Raw genomic sequence first — 21523 nt, 5'->3', positions numbered from 1 at the left:
ATATATATATATATATATATATATATATATATATATATATTGTTATGAATTTGGTAATGCAACATCTAGAGCTAGGTAGATCTGAATAGGTAGGTATTCGGCTGTCGTGACAGGGACTCTACATGTAATAAGTTATTGATGTTTAGGCGGTTGTCGGGGTAAGATGTATGAGTGTGGATCTACCTGGAGATTCGAGTGTTAAATAGTGAGGGGTTAAAGGTAACGCCCCTGTGAGTATCACCTAGTAATCAAACCTTTGTCCTTTATGGCACTGCAAACCACATAAACATTAGTTAGGTCCTTAGCGCAACATTAAATAATCCCCTTTCCCTGACAAGGACTTCGTATTAAATTGACAGGAACCCAGGCCAAAAACACCACCACAATTGGCCGCCACCGTGTACACCTCCCAAGGCCTACAAACCGGGCCGGCACGTGTTATGCCAGGACCGCAGGGTCGCGTAACGGGGGAGATGTTAGGAGTCGCATGCCGTAGAGGGCGTGACCGGCGAACTGGGACCATATGATTGGCTGAGGAGTGCGCGAATGTGACGTCATCGGGGAGAGATATATGCGACGGTCGGACGCCATTTTCGCCAGTTGCGATCTGATCTCGAGTCGTCCCAGTTCGTTGAACAGTTGAGTAGAGCGTCCCAGTTCGGTACCGGAGTGGCAGTTGAGAGAAGTGAGAGCTCGTGGCAGTTGACGGTTCGTGCCATTTTCTACAGTTCGTGACCACAGCTCGTTGCAGTTGGCAGTTGGCACTCGGCACTCAGCAGTTGGCAGTTGGCACTTGGTTTTTGGTTGCTTCGTGCAGCCCTGCGTTGGACCGACGAGGCCTGGTGGCGCTTGGAGGCGGAGGCAGAGGGCCGTGGAACTTGGAGCGAGGTGTGCGATCGGGCCGAAAGGAGCGGTGTTGGACGGCAGCCACAAGGACGACAAAGACAGATAAGCCCGAATCCGCGTACACTGTACACGACGTGACTTGTTATTTTCGTATTAATCTCCCTCGTTTGTGTTTGATATCAGTCGTGTGGGGACGTCCCGATTTAGTTATTAGTATTACCGGCGCGTGCTTTTTCACTGGCTTTACTTTTAATAATAAATCCTTATATTATTTTCTGTACATATTTGAACGCAGTTTCCTGGGTGTTTCATTTTAATAGATAAGGCTGCGGAGCCTTCGCTGCGTCCCGCCATTTCGCGCGTTGGTGTTGAACGTGAGTCCGCCATTGAGTGTTCGCCTCGGGAGTTAAAGTCTCGCAAATCGGTCATCCGTACTCTGTGGTGTTAATCACGGTTACGCGACAAGTGGTGTCAGGAGTGTAGGATTCGAATCCGTCGGACAAATTTTTTTGTCCGCGGCGAGACATCGACACGGTCGGGCGTACATTGCGTCCGACGTTCGAACGCAAAATTTGGATAGGCGAGGCGGAGAAATTTAATAATCAATTGGGCATACGGAGCGCGATATCGCGTCTTCGTCAAATTTAAATTGTGTTTTTGGTATTAAAATAAATACGCGCGCGGGAAACAACCTTCCGAAAGGCGGATGTCGGAGGTCGACGAAATGGAGGTGCGCAGTGAGGCCTCCGTCAGCGTTGGGAGTGAGCCGGAAATAGGGGAAATTGATGCAGAGGTGAGCCTTGGAGCTTCCCTCGTCCCGAGCACCAACTTATGCCCCTCCCCTACCGGGGAGTCGGGAACAAATGGGACGGCCCCGAGAGACGACCAGGCTTTAATGAAATTTTTTAAGGAATTAATGGGAGGAATGGAAAGAAAAATGGAGTCCCAGGGGAAGGAATGTAGGGAAGGAATGAAGGGAATGAGTGATCGATTGGAGGAACAAATGGGACAAATGAAAAGTGGATTGGAGGATAAACTTGATGGGCTGGCAAACAAAATGAAGGAAATGAGTGATCGATGGAGTATTAAAATTGATGGGCTGGCAAACAAAATGGGGGATGATGGGGAGACCGCAGGTGCACAGGTGGATGGGGAATGTGTACAGGTAGAGGGGGAATGCCTGCAGGTAAACGTGGAGAGTCCACAGGTGAGCGGGGAAGGAAATTTGGAATGTGAGAGTTGTAATGGGGAATGTTTCCCACATTCTGGCCTGGTTGTTTATCGGGACCGTGTGGATGTCACAACACCCCAACCGGGGGATGAATTTGGAATTGTGCAGCACCAGGGCGGTGGTGCGGAGCAAGAGGGGGTAGAGTTTTTGGGGGTCCATGCGATAGAGCCGGACCGGGTATTTATTGGGGATATTGATCAAAGCCTGGCGGGGCCAGGAATGATTTGTAATGATGAGGATGATTTGATCCAGCGGCTGGAGACCTGTGACAGTCCCATGGAGGTAGAGCTTGTTCAGGCCCAAAGGAGTCTGGGGGAAGAGGTGAGTTGGTCCGAGGAGGTGGTTGGAATGACCGAGGGGACGCTCACTGTACACTGCTATTTGGAAACAGAGGCTCCAAAATTGGACAACCAGTTGGGGGAGTGTGTTGGCTCCGGGCTGGATTTGGATCTTGGAGGATCGGGAGATAGAGCTTCTGGAGATTTGGTCCCTGTAGGGAATTTGGATCAACTGCAGGGAGGGGCAGAACAACCGGTGGTAGAGGTTGTTCCCTGCAGCTGCGGAATGGCAGTGGGAATGAAAATTTGTAAAATAAAATTACAATGGGAAATTGATTTGGAGCAGCCATGGTGGGGATTGGTCCCCGGGCTGCGGGATTTGGACATGGAGAGGTCATGGGTGATGGCCTCGGGCAAAAGTTGCCCCTTTCAAAATTTGGGTATGCCAGCCAGCTGGGGGGCTGTGATGGCGAGATTTGGACGTGGGGTCCAGCCTTGGGTGTCGAGGTACGAGCTGGGTCCCACGGGGGGTCTGGTGGAGTGTGGCGTCCCTTGTCCATCGGGGCGCCGTCCGAGCTGGTGGCTCGGGCCGGCAGGGTCACCGGACCCTGGTGGGGGTTAAGACCTCCAGAGGGGTCCGAGGTGGTTTCTCAAGCCTGGGATGGCAAATATTGAGGACCACTAGGGGGAGGTGTTGTGGGTCGCGCTTTGGTGGTGGCACCGCAGATGGCCAGCTTGGGCCTGATGTAGTGATCACCCGGGCATGCGACCTGACACCCTCTCCCTGAGACTCTGGGACAACCAGCATGTGGTGACCTGGCATGGTGGTTGGTCTATGGACGCGGGTCAAACCGAATGGACAGGGATGGAGATAGCCTGCCGGACAACCATTGGGGCATCTGTGGAACGTGATGGTGTGAGCGACCTTCCACAGATGCTCCGTTGTGATTTATGGACTCTCGGGTTGGGAAGAGAGCCATGGGGATGTGAATCGGGAGATGTGTAACGAGCCGAGCATATGGGCCATGCTCGGCTGGCATGTGTATGGCAAAGCATCCTTCTTTGGTGAGGTGAGTGAAATGTGACAAATGGTTGGCATGGGTAATCTGTGGGTTAGATGCAAATTTAAGGGTGGATTTTGAAATGCCATGGTGGACACTGTACAGTGACGCCATTATTGATCCAGGTGTGTAGACCAAAGTGTTGGAGGCTGTGATGAAATTAATAGGGTAGCAAGACACAGCTTTCAACTGGTTGCGGGGGCAACTGTGCTGATATTTGGGACGCGGGATGATGGGGATGTAGTTGTGTAGCCTGAGGGTCAACGTGGTGCTGTGCGTGTCCGAGGTGTGTGGACCATGTCTTCTGGGTGGGTCTCCTGGTGGAGCATGGCTGTTGACTGGACCTTGGTGTGGTCAAGTGTGGGTGAGCACTGGGGGGCTGCAGTTCTGTAGTCGGACTGGGGGATGATGGGGAGGTGCAGGGGACGTGGCTGTAGGGATGCCACGCACTGCGACCGTGCCCCCCAGGGCCGAGGTTGTGTGTGCGGTAGTGTGTGTTGTGGCAGCAAGTGCTCACCACATTGGCCAGCTGGGGCTGCTGCAGCTGTGTTCCTCGCAGGGGGGCCGAAGGATGGATGGTGGGTCGCACCCTTATGGACACTCATGGGCCATGTTGGCGTTTTGACTGCTCACCTTGTCCCGGTGACCCTTGCACGGTAGAGGTGCAGAGCTGTCGTGGCCATAGGTAGTTGTGTAGCGATGATCACCGTTGGATGCGGATCCACATACCTGCCAGTGTAGTGGGGACAAAAGAGAAATTTGGAAGGATTTGGTAGGCCCAATGTGAAATTTTGGGAATTGTAGTGGTGGATGACACTCTTGGACCTGACCAACCTGCAACTACCTGCACTTGAGGTGAGTGTTTTGAGGAGTACTGTCCCAGGCTTCAGGACTTGCTTTGGAAATTGGGGACATGTAAATTGGAGTTGGGAGGCGGGTGAAAGTGATGACATGGCCGGTGAGGGGATGGAATGGGAGCCACAGTGTCCTGTGGGTGGCGTATGTTTTTGTGTTGTGGTTCTGTGTTTTGATGTGGTTGTGAGAATGGAACCTGGAGAGTGAGTGATGATTATTGGAGATAATGAAGGGTGATAATTGTGCTTTTTGGAAATGTGCTAATGGAAATGTGTAAGGATTCAATGATTCGAACTGTGAATGGGATTTCACATTGGCAGGCCATGGCAAGCCTTGTAACACCTTTTACAACATCTATGAATTGTACTGAATTGTGCTGAGTTGTGTGGAGAATTGAATGGCAGCGGGGGAGGAAGTGTGTTTTGGAGTCTTGTGGGTGGGGAAGGTGTGTGTGTCCGCAGGTACAGAGCAAGCTCTGAGGAGCGATGCCTGCGGGCCCCCCCTCTGCGGCAATTACCCCTGACAGCCGGTGGTAACTGGAAATTGGAGCTCGTCGGTGGAGGGTCTGGTTGGGCGCCGCGGGGTGAGGAAGTCCCCCGGTGACCCGTGTTGCTGCGCGAAAGCAGGAGGCAAAGGAGCCTGGGGTGTGTGGAGACCCTCACCGGCGAGGTAACGGCGGAAAGGGGCTGTTGGGCTGTCATGGGGCCAAGAGGTAAAGGGGGGGGGGGGGCAATGAATTTGTAAGTCGGTTGACTTGTTTTTGGGACTGCGGGCACCACAGCCTGATGCGCCCCCACCATCTTTTGTGCGGTACCTCCCCGCTGCCTAGTTGAGGAATGCACACACACGTGAATGACATCAATGCCATGGTCCTGCAGGGGGTGTATTGGAAATAAGTGCTTTGTTGATTTTTGAAATGCCTTGATGACCTATGGAATGAGAATGAGTGGTTAAGGGGTCTGTGTTGCATGAATGTGGGCGAAATCCACCGAGCCGTGTCACTCACCTGTAACATCTGGACAGGGCCCGTGAAAATTTAGTGGGATGCATTGGGGATGGCCCCGCAGGTAAGGTTGAGTCTTGTGGCATCCACCGGGGGACGCGGTCTGTAGACCGGGGTATGTACAAAGGTTAGAGTTTTGAGTTTTGGAAAGATGGTTAAGTTTTGTGGTTAAGTTAGTGTTGTGTGTTGTTGTTTCCTCCCTCCACAGGAACAACGAAGAAGATGTACATACTTGCATGATGGTTAAGGGGTTCAGCATGTTAAGGAAGTGTAGGTAGGTAGTCCGACTCACTTCCCACAGCCCTTCCTGATTTATTTCGTAGGTTAATTAAGCGTGTGACAGTAAGTGTTAAGGCTGGAATGGTAGCCCTGCGGTGAACCTTGCAGGAGCTACGGTTCCAGGGGGGGGGCTGTGTTATGAATTTGGTAATGCAACATCTAGAGCTAGGTAGATCTGAATAGGTAGGTATTCGGCTGTCGTGACAGGGACTCTACATGTAATAAGTTATTGATGTTTAGGCGGTTGTCGGGGTAAGATGTATGAGTGTGGATCTACCTGGAGATTCGAGTGTTAAATAGTGAGGGGTTAAAGGTAACGCCCCTGTGAGTATCACCTAGTAATCAAACCTTTGTCCTTTATGGCACTGCAAACCACATAAACATTAGTTAGGTCCTTAGCGCAACATTAAATAATCCCCTTTCCCTGACAAGGACTTCGTATTAAATTGACAGGAACCCAGGCCAAAAACACCACCACAATTGGCCGCCACCGTGTACACCTCCCAAGGCCTACAAACCGGGCCGGCACGTGTTATGCCAGGACCGCAGGGTCGCGTAACGGGGGAGATGTTAGGAGTCGCATGCCGTAGAGGGCGTGACCGGCGAACTGGGACCATATGATTGGCTGAGGAGTGCGCGAATGTGACGTCATCGGGGAGAGATATATGCGACGGTCGGACGCCATTTTCGCCAGTTGCGATCTGATCTCGAGTCGTCCCAGTTCGTTGAACAGTTGAGTAGAGCGTCCCAGTTCGGTACCGGAGTGGCAGTTGAGAGAAGTGAGAGCTCGTGGCAGTTGACGGTTCGTGCCATTTTCTACAGTTCGTGACCACAGCTCGTTGCAGTTGGCAGTTGGCACTCGGCACTCAGCAGTTGGCAGTTGGCACTTGGTTTTTGGTTGCTTCGTGCAGCCCTGCGTTGGACCGACGAGGCCTGGTGGCGCTTGGAGGCGGAGGCAGAGGGCCGTGGAACTTGGAGCGAGGTGTGCGATCGGGCCGAAAGGAGCGGTGTTGGACGGCAGCCACAAGGACGACAAAGACAGATAAGCCCGAATCCGCGTACACTGTACACGACGTGACTTGTTATTTTCGTATTAATCTCCCTCGTTTGTGTTTGATATCAGTCGTGTGGGGACGTCCCGATTTAGTTATTAGTATTACCGGCGCGTGCTTTTTCACTGGCTTTACTTTTAATAATAAATCCTTATATTATTTTCTGTACATATTTGAACGCAGTTTCCTGGGTGTTTCATTTTAATAGATAAGGCTGCGGAGCCTTCGCTGCGTCCCGCCATTTCGCGCGTTGGTGTTGAACGTGAGTCCGCCATTGAGTGTTCGCCTCGGGAGTTAAAGTCTCGCAAATCGGTCATCCGTACTCTGTGGTGTTAATCACGGTTACGCGACAATATATATATATGAGGGCCAGTCAATAAGTAACCTTAAAATGGCGACATAAATTCGAGAATGCAATGTGTGCAGTTTTAGATGACATATGTTATAGCTATGGGTAAGAGTCATGTTTTGCCTGTTTTAGATCTAGCAACATTGACCGTATGATGTCAGTAGAGCAGTTCCAAGATGGCGGCTCCGTTAGAAGCATGCACCAGGGAGGAGCAACGTTCTGTCATCCGTTTCTTGGGAAGTGAGGGTGTGAATCCCAGTGAAATCAATCGCAGAATGAAGATGCAATGTGGTGACGCACGTTTATCGCTGCAGCAGTTGTAATACTGGGACTGGAAGTTTAAAAGTGGAGTGTCCAGTGTGGCAGACGCTGCTCGCTCGGGCCAGCCTTAAACAGCCGACACACCAGAAATGGTTGCAGGAGTTGAGCGCGTACTAAGGGAAAGCCGTCGCATTTCGCTGGATGAAGTGGTCTCCGGATTGAACATCAGTCATGGTTCAGCACACCATATCATTCACAACGTGCTGGGGTTCCGCAAAGTGTCTGCAAGGTGGGTGCCAAGACAACTCACACCCGAACTGAAAGAACGGCGAGTAGACACATGTGAAGAACTTTTGCGACGTTACGAAACAGAAGGCGACGCTTTCTTACAGCGCATCGTGACTGGGGATGAAAGCTGGGTCCACTACTTTCAGCCAGAAACGAAGACGGCAAGCAAAGAGTGGCGCCGTTCAACTTCACCGAAGCCCAAAAAATTTCGCACACATGCGTCCGCTTGAAAAGTGATGCTAATGCTCTTCTGCGATAGCAGAGGCCCACATGTTAACTCGCAGTTAACTGTGACCTACCCTAAGTTACAGGTCGGTAACTGTGAGTTTTTCATACACTTACAATAGTATCTGAACAAAGATCAAAATTACGCTCTGTCGGATGGTACGTCTGAGACCTTGACAGGCATAGCGTACGTACATGGCGGTGACGTCATTACGTGCGCTCATTAAAAGCTGGAGAACTGAAATTGTATTTTCATATATATATATATATACTGTATATATATATATATATATATATATATATATATTGTTGTGGATTTGAGAATTGTGTTGTGGTTTTTTTATTATCGTTGTAATGAAGCTTGTGTAAATATCACCCTCCGTGTTGTGTGTAAAGGTCAAAGGTCGTCCCTTAGTTAGGCCATATACAATCACGTAGCAAATCATAGATCCCCCTGTTCAGTAGTTATCTCCTTATTATGTGTATTAGTTTAAGGCTTTGTCTTCCATTAATTGACACTCCATTGCACCGAATTCAAATAAGGTAGATTCCCTCCCAATACCCCTTTTGTCATCGATTGCCAACTGCATTCGTCCTCCATTATGCACCCGGTCGGTTCGGGGAAGAAAGGCATGGCCCCCACCTCATCATCAAGGGTGGAGCCCCGAACGACCAACCACAGGCTCGGTGGGTATGGCTTGGTGAGGCATGGCATAAAACCCGTGGCGGGACGCCCCCACCGGAGATGAGATGAGAGAGCCCGAACCGGAACCCCGAACAGACCTCACGCAAGCGTATTGTGGAACCCCGAACAGACCTCGCGCATGCGTACAGTGAGGAGGGCGCACGGAGCAGTTGAGTGAAGGAGGAGCTGAAAGTGGAGTTTTTGACGTGCAGTTTTCGACCCGCTGCGGCGAAGCAACGCGACCGTGCGACCCAGATTGTGCGACTCACCTCAAGCCTTGCCGTTTACACGGACCGGACCCGCATCCTCCCCGCCTTGTGATCCCGCCTCGTCCGTCCAGCCATCCCTCTGGTCTGAGCTGAACCTTCCCTCCTTTCCAGCCACTCGTGCCTGCCTTCATTTCCCATTCGTGTGAGTCTGTCTTTGTTTGTTCTGTCCTGGGTTTGGAAGTAAGACTGCCATAGGTAAGCTAGCGTTGCACTGTGTCCTTCTGGTCCGTCCCTCTTTCTGCAATTATTTTCTTATTCTTCCTTCTCCCTTGGTTTCTTTGATTGTGTAAATAGTAATTAGTAAATAAATCATATTTGTATTTCCCACCTTTGTTCTGCTTCTTCTTCACATCCGTGTCGCTTTAGTGATTTCCCAATTGAATACCTGTGGCACGATTAGGCCAACGTTCAAGAATCGGGTCTAGTCCTTGTTAATAGTTCGTGCCGCGGTTGCTAAAACCGCTCGGCAATTAACATCTGTCCGCGGTACGAACGGGGCTGCGCACGTGCCTTTCCGGAGGTAGCTGTGTAGAGTCAGGAGCGGAGACGGCCAGTAAAAATAGAAGGGGGGATTAACCCCCCCCCCCCTAAGGGGAGTGCCGTACTCCGGTTCCGTAACAATATATATATATATATATATATATATACATATATATATATATATATATATATATATATACATATATATATATATATATATACCGTATATACATATATATATATATATATATATATATATACATATATATATATATATATACATATACATATATATATATATATACATATTGTTGCGAATATGGAATTTGGCCTCCATATCCGCTTGTAAATATTCCCCTATTTTCTCCAATACTCCCCAACTTTCCCCAATCCCCCATTCCCTAGTCCCATTGCATGTAAATAACAATCAGTAGAGCCGACCTTCCCCTTATTCCCCCATTAAATGTCGTGCCCAGGTCCACCGCACCACACGTAGCCAACTTTCGGACATCTTCCTAGTTATTCTTAATCTATGTCAGTTAAGGCCTCGTTTCCATTAATTATGACTCTTCGTTGCACCAGAATGTGATTATATGGCATCAGTAGTGAGTTTAGGACCTTTCCCATACCTCCTCCCATCTTCTTCCCCAAACAACAACAATAACAACAACTACAACAACAATTACAACAACAACAGAGGGGATGGCGGCGGAGCGGGGGAGGATGCGTCCTCACACCGGCTCGATTAGCTCCAGACCATGCGCTCCACGGGGTTACCCCGAAGGGGCTGGCTGTCAGCTCCTCGTCGGGGGCGGAGCCAGTAACCCCCCCCGCACGCACCCAATGAGAAGCAACGTGCCGATTCCACGAGGCGGAGCTAACGAGCCGAGGGCGTGTCACTCCCCGCCGGATATACGCGGCCACGCGCCGGATGTGACGTCAGATTCGCCCCCAGCTGGAGAAAGACGGACCTGCGAGCGCTGAAACAGATGCGCCTGAGTTTGGAGAGGCCTGAGAAAGAACGTCACCTCTGAGCGCTGCGACGAGACCTCCCCGCATCTCTGGACCGAACCGTGTACCCTGCTTTGAGCCAAGAGTGCACCTTGAGCCATCGCTATCTGCCTTTCCTAGCCATCAAACCCCGTGTGAGTCAGCGTTGTCCCGTTTATCTGTGGTCTGTCTAGGGTTAATATAAGAGTGTGTCTAAGTGCCTGTCTTTCTATGCTGTCCCTCTTGTAGTTGTAATCTAACCTTCCGCCTTAATATAACCTCCTCCGGAGGTCTTGAGAACTGAACCCCTGGTGTCGTATTGTGTCATTATAACCCAGCCGGGTGTCTTCTTTTTCTTATTGAGCCAGCGTAGCGCGACTTCGTCAACGTCGAGTATAGTCGGGTAATTTGTGCGGACACGACGGCCATTCCGCTCGGCCCACCTTAACATCAAAGTCGTGTCTGTAACAATTGGTGTCGAGGAGTGAGATTCGGACCCGGGACTAAATTAGTTAGGCCCAAATTTTGGGAGGGAAAATCGATTCGGAGCGCGTACTGCGCTCGACGAAATTATAACGAAAAAAAAAAAATTGGATTTGTTTTACGAAACTCGAATTTTGCAAGTCGCGCTATGGCGGATCAAGACAGCTGGGGTCCGGTAAAGGAGAGTGAGGTAGGGTCGATCCAGGACCAAAATGAGGGACAGGAGGAGAGCGAAGCAGTGAGGGCGGCAGGTTCGCAAAATAGCGCCGTCACGCACGAAGAAGCGGGCGCGCAAAATGGCGCCTCGCTGGTCACCGTGCCCGCGACCGAAGTAGCGCCGCTGGGAAGATTGGAACTTTTTTTTATACAAATGACGGCCCTTATGGAAAAGAATAGTGAGCGATTGGAAAACCAAATGGGGGTAATGGGGAACCGGATGGATGCTCAGAGTGAGCAATTGGGGGTAATGAGGGACGAAGCGAGGGCTCAGAGTGAGCAAATGGGGGTAATGGGAAACCAAATGGGGGTAATGAGGGACGAAGCGAGGGGTACCAGTGAGGGGTTAGACAATAATTTTGAGGAGTTAGACAAGAAATTTGGGAAGATAGACAATAATTTTGAGGGGTTAGACAACGGGATAAAAGAAGTGAAAAATGGGTTAATGGGGGTAGAAAATAGAATGGCTGCCCAGGAGAATCAGATAGAGGGAGTGAAAAATGGGTTAGAGGGGTTAGAAAACAGTATGGAAGGCAAATTGAGGGACATGAGGGACCAAGCGGAAAGGGAAGTTAAACAAATGGAGCAGCAGATAGAGGGGGTCAGAATGGGGGTAGAAACCAAACTGGATGCTCACAGGGAGGAAATGGAGCAGATGAGGGTGGCATCTGGGCAGGAGATGCAAGTGATGGGAGAAGAGATCAGAAGAGGAGTGAGTGAGGAGGTCGGAGGAGTGCGCGAGGAGGTGAGGCACTGTAAGGAGCACATGGAGAAGGAGGTGAGAAAGGGGACTGTAAAGTTACAAGGGGGCATAGAGGACCTGACGCATGAGGTGGAGCAGCTGACGGTGGGACAAACGGAGTTAGTGGAGCAGGTTCAAAGGAACACTGCGGTATTAGGAGGGTTAAAAGCGACACAAAACGACATAAAAAACGACTTGATAGCGACAAAGAGGGAATGTCAGATGGTACGTGAGGGACTGACAACGAGGTTGGACGAGGTGATAGAGGTAATGGAGACGAAGGACCGGCAGGTGAGGACGCACATGGAAACGGTCAAGGTAGCCTTGGAGGACGAGCTTGAGGAGACGTACCGGGGAATAAAAGAGGTGAGGCACAAATTAGAAGAAGTGGAAGAAGGGGTGAGCGAAATTAAGAAGCGACGGAGAGGAGATAACAAGGAGATAAAAGAGGAGATAAAAGAATTGGTCCAAAGTCTGTGTTTGGATCGTGATGTGCTCATTAACCGGATGAGGGATTCGCAGGTGATGGAGGAGAAGCGAAGAGGAAGAGGACCCGGTGTAAGTGGTGACCAATATGGTCGTGCGTATGATGCGCCAGGGGATTTAAGAAGCTTGGGGGTCGAGATGGACCCGGGTGTTCGTGAGAGGCCGTGGGTGAAGTGTGCGACAGGTCTGGTGTGCGAAAAAGGAGGTGTGCGAGAAAGTCCGACTCTGGGGTGTGTGAGGAAAAAGTGCGTGCCAAGGAGTGAGGGTGCTGGCGAGAATGAGTCGGTCGTAGCGCGTGTGCGAGGGAGCACATGGAAGCGTGGTGTGGTGAGTGTTACAGAGGGTGTGACGGGAGAGTGTGCGCAGGAGTGTGCGCGAGAAAGGTGTGTGACGGACAGGTGCATGAGGAAAGAGTGCGCTGTCAGAAGCAAGGAAGAGTGTCCACCTGTGGTGAGTGTTACAGGGGGTGTAACAGGAGAGTGTGCGCGAGAAAGGTGTGTAACGGACAGGTGCATGGGGAAAGAGTGCGCTGTCAAGAGTAAGGGTGAGTGCGCTGTCAGGAATGGAGGTGGAAGTAGTGAGAGTGACATGGAGCGTGAGTTAGTTGTGACAGGTGAGCGAGGATGTACACCTGGGATGGAAGGATGCACACCTGGAATGGTAGAGCGTGAGTGGGAATGCACGCTGGAGTTGGTGGTGAGGCACGTGGTTGGGTGTGCGAATGAGAGCACACCTGTGATTGTCACAGAGGAGGTGACAGAGGAGGGGGCGCGAAGAGGTGTTTTGGTGAGGTGTGCTACCAACGAATGTGTGCCAAAGTGTTCGGTGGTCAGGTGTGTGACCAAGGCTGTGAGTGGAATGAGGGTACCTGGGTGTGTAAGGAAAGGTACGAGGAGCATGGGCACGGCTGGATGTGTGAGCAAGGAACGGGCTGCGGGATGTAAGCATGCAGGTGAAGCATCGACGTTAGACGGGGTAGAGTTTAGAACGACTTATAGCCGAGTCAGGCCCTCGGTGCGTGCTGGGCCTCGCTTTGAACGGCCGCGTCCGTGCTCCACTAGGCGGAGCTGGCAGCCCGATAGGAAGGGTCGTTATGGCGACCGCGTTTTGTTGAGACGTGCCGGCAGGTCGAGATCGGGACATTGGATGGCTCCACGCCGAGGTGGTGTGTGGGATCTCGGCACGGGTAAGCCCCCGTCCCTGCACCGAGTGCCGGACGCATCCAGCCGCTGGCACAAAACAACCAGCATCCATTGCTTGGCTTTACGAAGCCAGGCTTTGGACAGGAATTGGCGCACCGAGAGGCAGTAGTGAGTAGACTGGGTGATGAGGTTAGTGTTTTGGACCCAAAATTAGAGAAAAACAAAATTTGATGATTGGCAAGGGATTGGCAGTAGTGATTGGCAGATGATGGGCAGTGATTGGCAAATTTTTAATTTGTTGAAATTTGATGTGCAAAATTGGTAGTGAGAGACCCCCGATGTGGTGGGATGGCAAATCCACCATCCCTCACAGGTGGGGCAAATGCGCTATAGCTTATGGGGGTGTATGGCAGTGAAAACTAGCCCGGGTGGGTTAGGATATGGTGTGTAGGGATCTAGCGAAGATTGACATTAGGTGACGTTAAGTTTAGTTAGTGACTGATACCTGTAGTGGGGACGCAGGTAGATTAGTATGGATGATAATGACGTGGGAGCGTAATAGTTTAAAGGGACGACTGGGAAGCGCAAGTTTCAGAAGGGAGTAGTTAGCTGAGATGATGCTGTGTGTGTGAGGATTGAACAGGTGTGATTGCACAGGTGTGCAACTGGACAGGTGTGATTGCACAGGTGTGCAACTGGACAGGTGTGATTGCACAGGGGTGCATCTGGACAGGTGTGTGGAGCAGTGTATGAGTAGTGAGTGTTGTGGATCAGCGCGAATGCGCTTGGGGAGAGAAGGGTGCAGGTGGCACCAAGTGTGAGAGCACAGGTGTGCAAGTACAGGTGTGTGGAGAGAGTTGGAGTAAGTGGTACGGAGTGGTGTGCATGGTGCGAAGGTGTGAATGGGGGAAGAGTGGACCCCCGTCACGGATACCCGGGGCGGGTAGTGTAAGTGTTAGGTAGAGGGTACAGGTAAATTGTGGTTGGATATTGGCATCTGTGGTGCGGTTGCAGAATGGTGTTGTGGATGGGTGCATTAGTGTTGTGGAAATGGCTGGGCGTGTAGCCTGTTAGTGTGTGTAGTTGGTTGGGCACTCCACCACTGTGAGGATGTCGGCCAGGTGAGGCCGCAGGTGGGCTCTGGGAGCCGGTAGTTGTGAGTGGGTGCCTGAGGATCCCGGGTGTGGATCGGGCAGCCCAGTGCCAGAGAGGGCACGGAGTGGGGAGAGAGCCAGAGGGCCTTCCCCAGGTAGTTAGGTTAGGGTGAGGAGCAGGTAAGCTCGGAGGCAACTGCAGTGGTGGAGGTGTGCAGGTGGGTAGACCCACTGGGAGAGGTACACGCCGCAGCCCAGAAATTGTGCGAGGGCACCGGGAGATGAATCGGGGGAGTGAGACCCCAAATTGAAGAGCACCACAGTTTGGCCAATGGGAATTGGTTTTTAGAACCCATAGTGTAAGAGGGCCAATGGTTTGGCCGGAGGAAGACCCCGGGTAGTGTAAAGTTGTTAAAGTCATTTAGGAAATAGTTAGGATTGATGAACCTGTCGCACCATACGCAGCCACTTACCTGTGGTGATGATGATGACTCCACACCTGTGTTTTCTTTGGTTGTGTTGCAGAAATGAGAATTGCTGTGAGGATTTGTGAGACGCATCACGACGTGGATGAGACATTGGGGTGATTCCATCTCTCCCTCCCTAGGAGGGACTGATGATGAATTGGTAATGGCAAATTTTGATGTTGAGTTGAAAATGGCAAATTTTGATGAGAGTTGAAAATGGCAAATTTGATTGGTTAGGAGGGAGAGAAGACGAATTTGGTATATGGGAGGAACGGGGAAGACAGTAGGGATGTTTGTTGATTTGTAAAGTAGATGTTTATGGGTAGTGTTGTGTTGTGTGGATACAGTAAGGGGTAAGGGAGGGGCCATGTAGGTTACCTGGTGGGGGGGGGGGCGTACGATAGGAACGTACCTGTCTCACCTGGTTCCCATGTGCCCCCAGTGTGCATCACCTTACATTGCGTGCACTTTTGCGCCCTTACCACCTTACTCACTTGTTGCTTCTTTTGTCTCCCACCTCCGAGGATCTGGCTTTGGGGTAGAGAGAGAGGAGAGAGAGGTGCTGGCTGCGCAGTTGTGGGCCTGCACTTTCGCTGTTCGCTGCCTGGATCGATACACCATATGGACCGCAATGTTTGTGGCCACCCACAATGGACCGCAGTTCGTTTGCGGCCAAGCACCACCCGGGGATGGACCTATGGGTCAACGTGGCACCTATGCCATACAGGTGAACCACTTTTAGTTAACACCAAGTGCACCACAAGAAGAGCAAGAGACACCTGCAGGGTTAGGGGTTGTCGCATTTATTTTTAATCATTGAACAATGGTGACTGCACCGATTGGTGGTGGGGTGGTGCTTTTGATGCTGGGAAAGGGTGCTCTGCACGTTATTAAAGGCCGTCGGCCACAGAGCACTCGTGGGTTGGTGTATCGATGTTGGCAAGCGCGCTCTCTCTATGCATAACATCTGCATGTGTTCCTCCAAAGACAGGTCCTGGATCGTAGTGTAGATATCAGCGTAATCTTGTAAATAATGCTCCCTACCGGCTGTATGTGTAGTTTGCGAATTCTTTCCGGATTCGGTTATCCTGTGGGTGTGTTTCTGTGAGGAGAAGGGTGCAACGTCGCAGGGGGACATATTTACTCATTTGTGAATATCTGTAAAACTGTCGCACTCAGGGTAGAGTTAATAGTAGAGGGAACTACATTGCGTGCCACACTAAAGTAGGTAAAAATTTATCGGGTCGGGACGCCCCGAGGGTAGAGAAGGGTGCAATGTTGCGAATATGGAATTTGGCCTCCATATCCGCTTGTAAATATTCCCCTATTTTCTCCAATACTCCCCAACTTTCCCCAATCCCCCATTCCCTAGTCCCATTGCATGTAAATAACAATCAGTAGAGCCGACCTTCCCCTTATTCCCCCATTAAATGTCGTGCCCAGGTCCACCGCACCACACGTAGCCAACTTTCGGACATCTTCCTAGTTATTCTTAATCTATGTCAGTTAAGGCCTCGTTTCCATTAATTATGACTCTTCGTTGCACCAGAATGTGATTATATGGCATCAGTAGTGAGTTTAGGACCTTTCCCATACCTCCTCCCATCTTCTTCCCCAAACAACAACAATAACAACAACTACAACAACAATTACAACAACAACAGAGGGGATGGCGGCGGAGCGGGGGAGGATGCGTCCTCACACCGGCTCGATTAGCTCCAGACCATGCGCTCCACGGGGTTACCCCGAAGGGGCTGGCTGTCAGCTCCTCGTCGGGGGCGGAGCCAGTAACCCCCCCCGCACGCACCCAATGAGAAGCAACGTGCCGATTCCACGAGGCGGAGCTAACGAGCCGAGGGCGTGTCACTCCCCGCCGGATATACGCGGCCACGCGCCGGATGTGACGTCAGATTCGCCCCCAGCTGGAGAAAGACGGACCTGCGAGCGCTGAAACAGATGCGCCTGAGTTTGGAGAGGCCTGAGAAAGAACGTCACCTCTGAGCGCTGCGACGAGACCTCCCCGCATCTCTGGACCGAACCGTGTACCCTGCTTTGAGCCAAGAGTGCACCTTGAGCCATCGCTATCTGCCTTTCCTAGCCATCAAACCCCGTGTGAGTCAGCGTTGTCCCGTTTATCTGTGGTCTGTCTAGGGTTAATATAAGAGTGTGTCTAAGTGCCTGTCTTTCTATGCTGTCCCTCTTGTAGTTGTAATCTAACCTTCCGCCTTAATATAACCTCCTCCGGAGGTCTTGAGAACTGAACCCCTGGTGTCGTATTGTGTCATTATAACCCAGCCGGGTGTCTTCTTTTTCTTATTGAGCCAGCGTAGCGCGACTTCGTCAACGTCGAGTATAGTCGGGTAATTTGTGCGGACACGACGGCCATTCCGCTCGGCCCACCTTAACATCAAAGTCGTGTCTGTAACAATATACATATATATATATATATATATATATATATATATATATATATATATATATATATATATATATATATATACATATATATATACATATATATATACATATATATATATATATATATATATATATATATATATACATATACATATATGAGAGAGGGGAGAGGTGTTATTTGTCAAAGTGGGCCAAGTGGTAAGAGGTGAAAAGAGGAGGAGGTGGAAAGCAAGAGGGCTGTCAGATGCTTGTGATTGGCAGGTGGTGGCAGACCTAAAGCCACAATTGGTATTCCCAGAGGAGATCTGTGTGACAAGGTTGCGGTCTGACTGTCATCTGGTCAGGTGCAACAAGACAGGTCATTTTGGGGGAAATGTGTCTGGAGCTTGGGAAGAGAACATGGAGGAGGTGCACAAGAGGAAGAGAGGAAAGTACAGTGAGCTGGAGGCAGAGTGTCGGGAGAAGGGTTGGTGAGTTTCGTGTCAGCCATTTGAAGTGGGTGTAGAAGATATCTTGGCAATTCCTTTTCTGCATTTCTTGCTCGGCTTGGAGTGTGTGGGACAGAAAGAAGGAGATGTGTGGCAGAGGTGGTCCAGGTTGCCTTGAAAGGCTCACTTTGGATAAGGAAGAAGTTCATGGAGGCACGTCAAACGGTGTAGGTTGAGGTTGTGGGTGGTGGTTCATTTTTATTTTTTTTCTGCATACAAGATCAAGGCTCGTGTAAGAGTTCACATTAATCACAAACAAACTGAAACAAAAAACATGTGATAAAGGGAACGGGAGACAAGATGGAGAGCAGGAACATCGGGAGATCTGTGGGAGGGAGAGGGCTTGGGAGGGAGAGGGCTTGGGGGGGAGGAGGCATTGTGGGTGGGAGAGGTAATAATAATAAAAAAACACATGGACCCTGCAAGGACTTCCAGGAAAGATGTCGGTATTTCAAAAAAGTGGATCTGGGGTGAATTAGCGGGGGTAGAAAAGATCAAAGTTTTGGATTGGGGAAGACAAGAGATGGTAGTGAACAGATGTTTTAAAGACCTGGAGGGAGGAGTGGGATTGAAGGGGGTGTGGGACTTTGTTCCAGAGGCGGGAGAAAGGAGGAATGAAAGAGTGAAGGTGAGCATAGAGTCTTGATTTTGGCAGTTTCACCAGAAGAGGGTTGCAGGCAGATCTTGTGCGACCTGTAGGAATATTTGGGGGACAGAGCCCAGAGAGAGCTGGGGGAGCAAGGCCGGAGAGGAGTCGGTAGAAGACCGAAAGACCACCAACCTGCCTGCGGTGAGTAAGTGAAAGGCCCTCGGAGTCAGCTTCATCGCGGGAGATTCCAATGATTCTGAAAGCTTTGGTTTCAACAGCGTGAAGCCGAGCGAGGTGTGAGGCAGGAGCACCGGCCGAGAGGGGAGAGCAGTATTCCATTGAGCTGCAGATGAAAGCCTTGCAATTTCAGCCTAAAGGGGTAGTGACTGAGTATGGAAGAGAAATGGAGGTGTGTGTGTGTGTGTGTGTGTGTGTGTGTGTGTGTTGCAGGAGTGCGTGTGGTTTTGTTATGAATGTGTTTCTGTTAGAGTGGTGCATGTTGTAAGGGTAGGTGGTCGGTTGGTTCGGTGCGATGTTTTTTTTTTTTTGTTTTTTTTTTTGGTGTGTGAGTGAGTGGATGAGGAGCTGTGGATTCTGGGAGTGGAGGGGGTTTTGTTGTTGTAGTCCGTGTTCTCACTGCCTGGGGGTGGGGGTATGTATGCATCCGGGTGTAGCTGCTGCATGTTGAGGCGTATGTGCCCCTGCTGGCCCACCTAAGCTGACCGTATGGAGGTTGAAGGGCCGAAACGGGATGATGCTGAGGACCTCGACCGAGGACCCGGTCAGTGAGGCACACTTGTGACCAGGTGTGTTTTGAAATTATATATACTAGGGCATTGCCCGTACTATATCTATATCTAAAATTATATCCCCCCCCTCTATTTACATGAAATGGTTTGGTCCAAAGCGAACGGCTTGCGAGTACGGTGACAATCCCCCCCCTCTATTTACATGCAATGGTTTGGTCCAAAGCGAACGGCTTCCGGAGTTTGGTAAAGAAATCGCCATCGCGTGCACAAACGCGCAGGAAAGCGAATGAATCGCAAATTCGTTTTTATTAGTTTTAAAACTTTATTAAAACATAGTTTAACGCCAACATAGTTTGCAAACGTGAAATAAATGAATACGCTCTCAAATGTGCCATCCGAGGCAGAGTGTGGCCGCCTCGTTCGGCACACGCGATCGTTCGCTGCTCTCTGATTGGTTGAATCGTTTTTTGGACATAGCTCGGTAAGTAATTGTCCGATTAATATGAAACCTTGAAAAGGCACATCCTCGGGTCCCCAGCAATATACCTGGCAAGTTAAAAGTATATCGGACCCGTGGTTGTCGAGAAACAGCGGTCACAGACAAACAGACGTACAAACGTACAAACGTACAGACAGAGATTACTGGAATTATAGATAGATATATAGTAGCAGAAGTACCCGGCATTGCCGGGCGGGGGAGGGGAGGAGAGGGGAACGGGGGGAGAAGCGAGCCCCTTGGCAGTTGGCAAAGCGAGCGATTTTTTTTTTCATAGTGTCATAGCGTTCATAGCGTCATAGCGATTTTTTTTTTTCATAGTGTCATAGCGTTCATAGCGTCATAGCGATTTTTTTTCATAGCGTCATAGCGATTTTTTTTGTCATAGCGTCATATCATTCATAGCGTCATCGCGTCATCACGTGATCACGTGATCGCTCTGAGCGAATCAGCGCCCACCTGCTCTGATTCCGTTGATTCCGTGCGCTGAAATGCGCTGAGGTAAATATGAATAAAAAATATGGATCGTCAAATATTTTGAGTTCGGCCATGTTCGTCCCACGCTCAATGGCCATGTCTATGTCAAATATCAAGCACGTAAGCCTCTCCGTTTAGGAGTCTATCGGTAACATTACACACACACACACACACACACACACACACACACACACAAACAAACTGTGTTTTATATATCTATATATATATATCTCTATATATCTATATATATATATAACAAGCATTCTGAGTATTGCGCTGCAATACATGTCCCCTACCGGCATTGGGTAGCATTGTCATAGAAGACAGTATTATGACTTACCGCACTCCAAATTATAGTCCGGAAAACTGTTGGGGAAATTCCCAAAGTTCAAAGTGCCATAACTTTGTCAAAAATGATCGAAACGTCGTGAAGTTCGAACTTGATCTGTAACTTATCATGACGAAACCATGTACCAAGTTTGAAATCATTAGCATTGAGAGTTTAGAAAAAAAGTCCGGAAAGCTGTTCTTTGCGTGACGGACCGACAGACTGAGAGACAGAGGGACAGAGTGCAAACCTATAGTCCCCTCCGGTGTACACCGGTAGGGGACTAACAAGGGAAGTGCAAAGCTCCCCTCCCTTTATATGAGGGATCATTTCTCTGTATGCAACTTTAACATGGGGACTGAAAATGCGTTTCTCAGTTTCTACCGGACGAAATCGGCAACAAATTTCAGAAGTAAATCCTTTGTACGTCGAGGTAATATGTTCCAAATTTCATCAACGTCCGTTTCCACATTCTTGAGTTTTATTTAGAAAACCATCAAATTCACGTTGGTGTCTGTCCGTCCGTCCGCCCAAAATGTGTTGGCGCTCATATATCAAAGGCTATCCATTGAAACTGGCTGAAAGTTGGAATATACATCCATCCAAGCTGAAACCGACATACTCAAGAAGACTCTAAGCTGTAATCGCTGCCAAAGGCACTTGTACAGTGTTTTGACTCAGGGGTTTGAATACTTATGCAAATTAGATATTTCTGTATTTCGTTTTTAATTATTTTGTAAATATATCCAAGAACAAAATTCCACTTTGACATTATGGGGTATTTATTGTGTAGATCAGTGACAAAAATAATCTCGATTTCATCCATTTTCAGATTTAATCCAGGCTGTAACAACAAAATGGGAAAAAGTGAAGGGGTGTGAATACTTTCTGAAGGCCCTGTATTATCTTGTGCCAAAGCTAGTAAGACTCCTCTCTCCAGCAGAGGTCAGCAAACCACTTGCAAAGTGCCACAACTACAGGTGAAAATGGTAAATTATCTTCCAACCCCTCAAGGGTGGGTTACCTTGTATCCATGACATTAGTCTGTGTACCTCAAGCACGTATGCAAAGTTTGGTGGATATTGGCCCAGCCGTTTTCGATTCTGGAATTATCCGACATACATACACACACACACACACACACACACACACACACACACACACACACACACACACACACACACACACACACACAC

Source organism: Myxine glutinosa, chromosome 2, assembly GCF_964187855.1.
Source record: "Myxine glutinosa chromosome 2, kmMyxGlut1.1, whole genome shotgun sequence".
In the NCBI taxonomy this organism is placed as follows: domain Eukaryota; kingdom Metazoa; phylum Chordata; class Myxini; order Myxiniformes; family Myxinidae; genus Myxine; species Myxine glutinosa.
Note: the sequence above shows the minus strand (reverse complement) of the source record.